Here is an 8,874-nt window from a genome sequence, read left to right on the forward strand (position 1 = left end):
CTCCTCAAACCCATCCATCCCAAAGGAGGCAAGTGTAAGAAACTGTCGCAGCCACGAGGAGACTGAGGAGACTCAGGAGACCTGACGAGAAATTGAAATGTGGGATTCCAGATGGGATCCTGGAACAGGAAAAGGACGGTAGGGAAAAACTGACTCTGGATAAACTGGTCGTCAGTTAGAAATACACATCATTAGTTCATTAATTGTAATGGATATTCCACAATAATGAAATACACTCATAATAAGGGAAAACTGAGAGATGAGGTTAATATGGGAACTTTCTATACTGTTTAATTGTGCCATAAACCCCCAAACAATGTAACTGACATCCATGGAAATGGTTATAATGTTCATGCCACAGAACTATGTACTTAAAAACAGTTAAAATGGTTAATTTTAGAGTTACCTCTATTTTATAATTTTTTTAGAAGTCTGTCCTTTTTCTTCAATTTTTTTCTGTCCACAGGGTATGGAATTGGAAACTTGGGGCTGGGAATGGAGCGCAGTGGTAGAGCAATTGCCTAACATGCAAAAAGTCCTCAGTTCAATCCCTAGGATTGGGGAGGGGTGAAAAATCACAAGAATTGGGTGACTTGCTGAAGTCAGGCAACCAAGTGGCAGAGCTGATATATGGACCCAGGTCTGGCTGCCTCCAAAGTCCACAATTTTTTTTTTTAAGTTGTTGATGGGCCTTTATTTTATTTTTTAACTAATTCATGGTGCTGAGAATCAAACCCAGTACCTCACACATGCTAGGCAAGTGCTCTCTACCACTGAGCCCAGCCCCAGCCCCCAAAGTCAAAGTTCTTTTAAACACCCTGCTTTATTGTTATAAAGTTCCTTAAGTCTTCCCATCACTGGGCTGGGGTTGTGGCTCAGTGGTAGAGTGTTTGCCTAGCATGTGTGACGCACTGGGTTCGATCCTCAGCACCATGTATAAATAAAAATTAATTAATTAACTAATTAATTAATTAACTAAAGGCACTGTGTCCATGTACAACTTAAAAAAAAAAAAAAAAAAAGTCTTCCCATCACTAATCCTCCTTCAACACATCCAGGCAACTGGTGCCAAGGTGATCTCAAGGTCCCTCAGACATCTCACTCTCCTGGGCAGGGGATCTGAAGGCAGGTCCACTTCCTATCAATTCACATTAGGCATTCAGAAAGCCCTTTATGGTCCAGGTGCCATTGTACACGCCTGTAATCCAAGTGACTCAAGGGGCTGAAGCAGGAGGATTGCAAGTTCAAATCAGCCTCAGCAACTTAGCGAGACCCTTTCTCAAAATTAAAAAAAAAAAAAAGACTTGTGGATGTGGCTCAGTGGTTAACTGCCCCTGGGTTCAATTCCTAAAACCACCCCCACCCCCACCCCCACCCGGAAAAAAAAAAGCCCTATATGAACTGATTGCAACTGACCTTTGAGGTCAAATGAATCCTTTTCTTTTTCTTTTGACAAGTCAACACTCTCCCAATTCTGTATCTTTCCCTGATACAACTGTTTCTTTCTCTAGAAGGTCCTTCCTAATGTTTGTCTGTTCAGACCCAGTTCAGAGGATAAGGTCTGCCTCATCCCCTCGGCCAAAAGTAATTATGTAATGCTTCTCTTCACACAGCATAACTGGTACTGAGGGGAAAAGCTACAAAGAGAATCCACTTAAACCAGAGATCAAAATGCCATAGTTAAGAAGCTTAGAAGGCCTGACTGTAGGCAGACAATCTAGGATAAAACCCAACAAACCTGCCACAATACAACATACAGTCCTTATAGAGGAGTTTGTTGTTATTAATACAAAAACATGAAAGGTGTCTACTTGAAAGCATAAAGGCTATATTATTTATCATTCAGTTACATAAATGTGATTTTTTACACCAAAGAACCAGTTGAAAGAAACAATAATAATTAATGGGAATAAACAATATATAAGAAATATAGAACAATTTTACATATTTCTATCCTGATACATTTTAAAATTAACATTTAAAAATTCATTTAAAATTACATTTTAAAATTCATATTGAATATTTAACCTCTGTAGGTAATATTACTCAATATTCTTAAATTGCAAAAAAGTAAGATTTTAAAAGTACAATGCCATGTTTGTCTCATAATTTAATGGAATTGTGTGTGTGTGTGTGTGTGTGTGTGTGTTACTTGGAAAGGAACCCAGGCCTCACACATTCTAGGCAAGTGCTCCACCACGGAGCCACATCCCCAGCCCTTTTTATTTTTTTATTCTGAGATACAGTCTCACTAAAATATACAGGCTGGCCTTGAACTTTAATCCTCCTGCCTCAGCATCCTGATTAACTGGCATTACCCATATGTACCACCACACCAGCTTAATAGAATATTTTTTGAAAGATTTTTTTTTTTCCCTTTGAGATGAGGTTTCACTATATTGCCCAGGGTGGCCCCAAACTCCTGGGATCAGGCAATCCCCCGACTTCAGTCCCCCAAGCAGCTGGGACTATCCTGTGCCACAATCCCTGGCTGAGGCAATTTTTACTCCTATTGTTTCCTTTTCCAGTAATACTTCTCTGAATCGTCGGCAATCTTGAGGATACCTTTCTTTTCTTTTCTGTCATGGTAAAACTGAACACAGTCAGATATGAAATTCTCCTTGACCTGTAGCTCGCTCTTGCCAAGCCCACATTACATGAACTCCTGGTGTCAGTCCACTGTGATGACATCAATCGGAATATTCTCTCAGCAAAAACACCTGGGCATGGAATACTTAGGATTTTGCTTACTAGCAACAGCAGCTTTTTAGACGTAGGAATTTGTTCCTAGCTCTCCAAAAATGTCCATCCATTTTTTTAATGTACAGGCTTGTTTGGGTAGACCACCTGTTTGTCAATCAGGTTCTGGGCATCTGTAAATGCATCATAAGGGCTATCTGTGTTTAAAAGGCTCATCATTTCTAAACATTCTAAAGCCCACTGAATGTCATGTAAGTTAAACCTCTCCTCAGGGAAAATGGTTTTAAAGCACAGAGGTAATTTGCTTTTTTGTTGTTGTTCTTTTTTTGAGCAGAGGGGTTTGGACATTGAATTCAGAGGCACTTTACCACTGAGCCACATCCCCAGCCCTTTGTTTTTATTTTGAGACAGCGTCTTGCTACATTGTTTAGGGTCTCACTAAATTAATGAGGCTAGCCTTCAACTTGGGATCCTCCTACCTCAGCCTCCAGAGCCATTGAGATTACAGGGATGTGCCACATGCCCAGCCAAGCACAGAGGTAATCTGAACTTGTAAAATTGAAATTGGATTCCAAAAAAGTTATCATTCTAATAAAGCAATGGGAAAAGTCTGTTTAATTTGGTTGCCCTCTTTTGGTGACATTGTTTTGAATCCTAAAGCAGTCTTTTTTCCAAAAAATGAGTTATTTTTTTCATTGTTAGGAGTTCATGTTGCAACTTACGCATAATACCTGTGGAGAGCAGTGACAGAGGATGGAAAAGCAGTGACTGAGATTGGGGGTCTCTGATGATTTCATGGCTGTTGCAAGCCTGGTGCCTGGGAATGTTCCCGTGCAAGGGCACAGGATGCTCAGCTGCTGTGGCATTGCCCTGCATAAGGAGGCTCTGTACAAGAGTCCTATCAGCTCTGACCTTAATCTAGGCACACAGCTCCCGGGAAGGAAGGAATTCTTATGCTAGACAACCACAATGTTTCACCAGCCCCCCTTCTCAGGTTCCTGCCCACCTTACAGCAACTTTAAACAATGGACTTCCTTGAGAGCTGCACAAAGCTCCTAACATTGCACTTTGCAACTGTGGATTGCAACTGTGGAAAAGCTACATAGACATCCTAGTTTCTGTAACGTTCCTGAATACAAAGAATAATGGTTGTATAATCTTTAACCTGATAATGAGACATGTATAAAAAAATATTGCTGGAGTAACTCTAGATCTGCATCTCCATCAGAGGACAAAGCTCCACCTGATCCCAGCTTAATCTTCAAGATCTGTGTCTGTGAATCTTTATTTTCCAATCCCCCTTCGGCCCTCTCTGGACCCAAGAGTTTAGTTGCTCTGGACAAGATAAATACCAAATAATTCAGGTGCAGTCAGTCTGCCCTTTTCTAGGCTTCTTATGGCTTCTTCAAAGGTCATTAAGTAGTTCTGGACAAAAAGCATATAAATTTCTGTTGTAGTATAATCCTTTTCTCATCCTCAGTATATTTCCAAATTAGAGATGGACATTCTTCTTTTCTCACATGGGATTATAAGCAGACCAACATTTTAACATCTTTTCTATGACCAGCAATAATGACAGCCATTGTATAGGTACAAATCTAAAGAATCTATCTCTTCTTTCTACAAAGTAAAAAAATCTCATTAAGTGTTTCTGCATCTTTTGAGAAAACTGAAAAGTAACCAAAAACTTTTATTAAGAAGGCCTTGCCGGGGTGGTGGTGCATGCCTGTAATCCCAGCCGCTAGGGAGGCTGAGGCAGGAAGATTACTAGTTGAAAGCCAGCCTCAGCAACTTAGCAAGGCACTAAGTAATTCAGTGAGACTCTGTCTCTAATAAAAATATATTTATTTTTTGCTAGGGATGTGGCTCAGTGGTTAAGCGCCCCTGGGTTCAATCCCCAGTCAAAAAAAAAAAAAAAAAAAAAAGGCGGCTTCAATGTCATGGAAAAGCAAATCACACCCCTTTTTAGCAGTCTTGTGTGCAAGACATACAGGACATTCAGCAAGTAAGATCTTTTCATTTTCTTTGGTAAAAAGTTTATAGATGGAATGAAATTTGCCAAAATTTACATGTGTACTCTCTGCTGAATATACAGAGAGGTGAGCAAAGTCTAGTCTGTATTTGGACAAGATGTCAGTAATCTTTTATGTTTTCTGAGGTTTCATCAAAATCTTCACAAAAATCAAGAAGACCATTTGAGACTCCATTTTTCAAATCAAAGTACCGAAGAGCTAGGGGGAACACATTTTATTGCCATCACTCATCACATCACTTGATATGCTGTACAAAGTATGATCACAGGAAGATCTGACCAAATCGGCTCTACACTGTAAGGTATCAACATATCTGTTATCTTTTCTTTGCCCACAGGACATTGTAGTTGCAACCTCTGAGTCAGGAAATGCAACTTTATAAAGTGATCAAGGGAATGATATGATAATGATTATTTATATGGTATGCTCAAGCTAGTTTAGTGACTGCTGTTTTCAGCTGAACGTTGGTATTTTGGGGAGACAAAAACACTTTATATTGATTCAAAAGCACTTTCATGTCTCATCCTGGGCTTGGGAGAGTCAGTTCCATATGTGCTTTTAATTCCTCTTTTCCACCATGCCCAAACCCAAATTCTATTTTTTTCTTTTCCTTTCTTTCTTTTCTTTTCTTTTTTTTTCTTTTCTTTTCTTTTTTTTTTTTGGATACTGGGGATTGAACTCAGGATGCTCACCACTGAACTACATCCCCAGTATTTTTTGTTTTTGAGACAGAACCTCATTAAGTTGCCCAGGCTGACCTCAAACTCACAATCTTCCTGCCTCAGCTTCTCGAGTTGCTGGGTTATAGGCAAGCATCATCGCCTCCCCAAATTCTTTCCTTTATCTCCTGAGTAATGCTCCAGTTGAGTAGTTTACCTCCCTAATCCAGTTGTATGTGTTCTTCACCAGTTATTAAAATAACGTAGCTGTTTAGGCTTCCCGTTTGGTAATGTCTGGGTTATGCTGGCCCTGGTGTTGTATTCATGACACTATCTCAAAGTTAAAAATTAAATTAGCAATAGCTATCTCCAGACAAAGCACAACAGTTAACTGGATGGTTAACACTGACTAGAACTTAAGTTGCTCTGAGAGACTGGAAGAGCCATCATCACAGCATTCAGCAAAAGACAGACCACTACCATATTCATTTACCACTGAAAACAGTATTTTTATCATTTCAGTGCCTTTTTGGGCCACCAAGTAGATTTTATATCACCCCTTCCAAACTTCCATGCTCAGCTGAAAACCATGACTTTCTACACCCAAAAGTGGTTTTCTGAAATGTGGAACTTTCAGGAACAATCCCAGACAATCCAGAATGGCTGCTCACCAAAAATATAAAATCCCTTACACTCCAATTTTCGTGGGTGACTGCCTGCCTACTATTTTCAGGTCTGCTATTCTGACTTTAGCAAATCATATTTCAATAATCTTTATCTTTATCTAAGATAAATCAAATTAAAATGGTAAATCACATCTCTCTGGCGGTAGTCCTAAAGGCTTTGTTTGGATAGTCCTAGAATACTTACCTTGGCATCATTACTTGGTACACCTGCTCCGCAGCTTATTTCTTTAGTTCTGAGATTCCTTGGCAAGTCAAGGTTGGTTGTTTCTGAAGTTTTCCCTGCACTTGTTTTTGCTATTTCCAATAGCTCCATTCAGTCTACAAAAGACAAACAAATACTCATTAATTCTACACATATCCCCCAAGAACTAAGAATGACAAAGCATGTCTTTTGTTATAATAGCAATATATAATGTTCACTCGTGTATAAATTTCTTGACAATCATGTAAAGGTAAAGTTAAAAAAAGGGTAGCGACAGAATAAGAGAGTTAAGTCAGACCTTTCCTCTTATGGTCAGGTAGCTTATTATTAGTTTTAGTTAAGGTTTTAAAATGCTGTTAAGAGCAGGGTGTGGTGGTACACACCTGTAGTTCCAGCAACTCTGGGAAGGAGTGTCACAAGTTCCAGGTTAGTCTTAGCAACTTGGCAAGGCTCTAAGCAATTTAGGGAGACCCTGTCTCAGAATAAAATATAAAAAGGGCTGGGGATGTGGCTCAGTGGTAAAGTGCCCCTGGGTTTAATCCCCAGTATCTCCTTATAAAAAAAAATTGCTAATAAGTGATTGGGCAGGTAGCTCGGTGATAGAACAGTTGCTTACTATGCACAAAGCCCTGGGTTGGATCCCCAGCACTGAAAAAATAATGAATGAATGAACAGAAATATTGCTAAGAGCTGGTAAACTAATGTTAATCATTAATAGACATTAAAAGTGTTTCATTAAAGGCTGGGGATATAGCTCTGTTGGTAGAGTGCTTACCTCACATGCAGGAGGTCCTGGGTTCAATCTCCAGCACCACAAAAAGAAAAAAGGTCTCATTAAGAACTGCCTGCAGGGGCTGTCATTGTAGAGCGCTTGCCTAGTATGTGTGAGGCACTGGGTTCAATTCTCAGCACCACAGAAAAATGAATAAATAAAATGAAGGTATGGTGTCCATCTACAAAAAAAAAAAAAAAAAAAAAAAAACTTCAGTGCTGGGACTGGGGGCAGTTCAGCAGAAGAGTGCGTGCTTAGGTGAGTTAGATCCCCAGCACCATCACCAGAAAAGAAACAACACAACCACCTTAGCCTAACCGCAGCCTGGGTCACATGTAAATAGCACAAACTTGTGTGTCTGCCTCTCTCTCTCTCTCTGTCCTCCTCCTCTGTCCCTTTTTGTACCTGGAAGTACCTGGAATTGAACCCAGGGGTACCTAACCACTGGGTTCACCTAACCACTGGGCTACATCCCTGGCCCTTTCTATGTTTTATTTTAAGACAAGGCTTTGCTAAATTGCTGAGGCTGGCTTTGAACTTGCGATCCTCCTGCTTCAGCCTCCAGTCTGGGATTACATCTATGCGCCACCGCGCGGGGCTGCGTGCCTCTCTTAATGACAAATAATGCCTTCCTGGATCTCTCCCTCGATCTCTTGGGTTCCTCTCAGTACACTATTGGGTCAAAGTCGCAGTAGCGTCGCGCTTGCGTGATCGCGTAGGCTCTAACACTACGACCTTCTCCAGGAGGAGGACCTGCTCCGGGATCTGTACCGAGGATTCTGGTAATACCTCCGGGACAGCAGCAGCGCCTCTTGGTACGGGCGCCAAGGGATCACGTCGGGCTCTGCGGGTAAAACCCGCAGCGTCTAATTCCACCAGTAGCGCCTTCTCGATAGAGACCCTGACCTGCTTGTCTTCCCGGGTCGCCTCCCTCCCACTCCTGGACACCGACTGATTGGAGACGTGGGACCCGGACTGACAGCTTCTGCAAGAGGGGCGCCCGCGCACCAGTCCTTCACAAGGCTAAGACATCATTGTTCCCGGCTTATCTTCCTCTCTTCTAAAAGGGTTGTTGCTTCCCGAAAATTCAGGATATCTCCTAAATAGTGGTTTTCAACCGGAAGATTTTCCCAGGAGGGCATATTTGGCAAAGCCTGGAGACATTTTTGGTTGTGCAACTGAGGGAGCTGCTTGCAGACATTGGGTAGACGACAGGTGAGCACAGGGCAGCCACCTATAAACAGAATTATCCGACCCCAATGTGAGTAGGGCCGAGGCTGAGATATCTTTCCCTAAAACAAATCGCCAAGGTCAGGTTCCGAGAGGGTCCGGAGCCCGGCAGGAGCTCAGGGAACCTACACGCGGAACTGGGAAGCCCCGCCCCGGACTTGAGCCCGCCTCTGGCGAGGAGTTGGAGCTGCGGCGCTCCAAAAACAAACAGCACTTTAATCCTGAACACTTTAGTGCAGCGAGTCCGCGAGCCCGCACCCACCTTTTGCACCACAAGGGGCCCGAATGTTCACCTGCGGCCCACATCTGAGAGAGCAGCGGGACCAGCCTCAACACTAGAAAATGCACCGCCCTCACTCAAGACGGATACTAAGGACTGATGGACGCTTCCCTTTCTAGAGCTTAGGACAAAAATCGATCTCTCACACTCAGCTCCGAAAGCCTTGCTCAAAGATAGAACTCGCCACGTTCAGAAGCAACGCGGACTATTTGAAGCCGACCTAAGAAGCATACTTGAGCATGCGCAGACTCGTCGGCGCGGTGGGCGTGGCCCTCTTCGGGCCGCCCCGTCTCCTCTCTTCGCGTCCCGCCC

General features: G+C 42.3%; 1 long non-coding RNA gene across 5 annotated transcripts; it reads right to left on the minus strand.

The window, feature by feature from the left end:
• Window positions 1–416: 416 nt before the first annotated feature.
• On the minus strand, window positions 417–8,402 carry LOC306655966. 5 transcript variants are annotated; one of them, XR_013762369.1, is made up of 4 exons: window positions 7,842–8,402; window positions 7,056–7,083; window positions 6,263–6,396; window positions 417–489 (listed from the first exon to the last, which is right to left on the minus strand). It is a non-coding gene; the product is annotated as an uncharacterized lncRNA (long non-coding RNA). The 5 variants fall into 5 exon arrangements; XR_013762370.1 differs by lacking the exon at window positions 417–489 and adding an exon at window positions 2,638–2,873; XR_013762371.1 differs by lacking the exon at window positions 417–489 and adding an exon at window positions 2,638–4,125.
• Window positions 8,403–8,874: the final 472 nt, after the last annotated feature.

This window comes from Sciurus vulgaris, assembly GCF_902686455.1.
Source record: "Sciurus vulgaris genome assembly, chromosome: 1".
Taxonomy (NCBI): Eukaryota; Metazoa; Chordata; class Mammalia; order Rodentia; family Sciuridae; genus Sciurus; species Sciurus vulgaris.